Below are 1,307 nucleotides of genomic sequence, written 5' to 3'. Positions count from 1 at the left end.
TGATGGATCATGCTTTTCCTCGTTTTGATGACTTGAGAGAAAGCATAGCAAGACCAAGAATTGATGCAAATAGCTACAAGATGGATTTTGGAGTTCTTCAAATGATTCAAAATTCTCAATTTGGGGGACATCCTTCTGAAAATCCACACACACATCTGAAGAAGTTTGCTATGATTTGTGATATGCAAAAACAACCTGGAGTGTCTGATGATGCAGGAAGATTGAAGCTATTCCCATTCTCTTTGAAAGATAGAGCATTGGATTGGCTTGATTCTTTACTTCACAACTCCATTACAAATTGGGAGCAACTCACTGATGCATTTCTTGCACAATATTTTCCACCTGGAAAAACTCAAGAACTGAGGAATCAAATGACAGCTTTCAGACCAAGAGAAGATGAAACTCTTTATGAATCATGGATGAGATGGAAGGAATTAGAGAGACAATGCCCACATCAAGCCATTCCGAAATGGATGATAAACCAGAATTTTTACACCAATGTTATTCCTGCAATCAGAGGAATTATTGATGCTCAAACAAGAGGAGAATTTATTATGAAACATGAAGATGAAGCTTATGAGCTATTGGAGAAAATTGCAAAGAATACTCATCTTTGGAGTAGTCCAAGAGGACCAGCTCCAACTCAAAAGAGGCAAGCTGCTGGAATGTATGACCTTGATCCATTTAACTTGATTAATGCAAAGTTTGATGCACTTACAAATGTCTTGGCTAAGAAGATGGAAGATTTGAGTATGTTGGTTAGTTCATCATCATCTGGAAGTTCACAACAAGTTGCGTATGCAGAAGGAACTACCAGCTGTGGAGTAGATTATGGAGAGCAAGCTGCATATGTTGGTAATTATGGAAACAAACAAATGGGGAATTCTTACTCTCAAACTTATAATCCAAATTGGAGGAATCATCCCAACTTTTCATGGGGAAATCAGCAAAGTCAAGTTCCAAATCAGAATTTTCAACCACAACAGCAACAAGGAATTCCATATCAGCAAAATAGGCAACCATTGCCTAATTTTCGAGAGAAAACTATGAATCCTCCACCCAAACAAAGAAGAACAAAGTTCCACCACGTAAGCTTTATTACAACAGATTCTTGCTAACCAAACTAAGCATGATGAAGAGATGAGAGAGATGAAAGCAAGGCTAGAAAGATGCAGACACATAACAGAATCTTTGGAAAATCGATTGCACAACAAACATCTTCCTCAGTACCAAGTCTTTTGGAAAACTTCCAAGTCAACCAAAACCCAAAAGAGCAAAGGTCAAGCTATTACTTTAAGAAGTGGGAA

At 37.8% G+C, this 1,307-nt stretch overlaps 1 non-coding gene across 1 annotated transcript; it reads right to left on the bottom strand.

Annotated features, from left to right (window-relative positions):
* Positions 1-354: 354 nt before the first annotated feature.
* Positions 355-463, bottom strand: LOC131171537 (small nucleolar RNA R71). Its single transcript, XR_009142197.1, has one exon. It is a non-coding gene; the product is annotated as a small nucleolar RNA R71 (small nucleolar RNA).
* Positions 464-1,307: the final 844 nt, after the last annotated feature.

The sequence above is a fragment of the Hevea brasiliensis genome, chromosome 12 (assembly GCF_030052815.1).
Source record: "Hevea brasiliensis isolate MT/VB/25A 57/8 chromosome 12, ASM3005281v1, whole genome shotgun sequence".
Classification (NCBI taxonomy): Eukaryota; Viridiplantae; Streptophyta; class Magnoliopsida; order Malpighiales; family Euphorbiaceae; genus Hevea; species Hevea brasiliensis.
The sequence above is the reverse complement of the archived record's forward strand: the minus strand, read 5'-3'. Positions and strand labels throughout refer to the sequence as shown.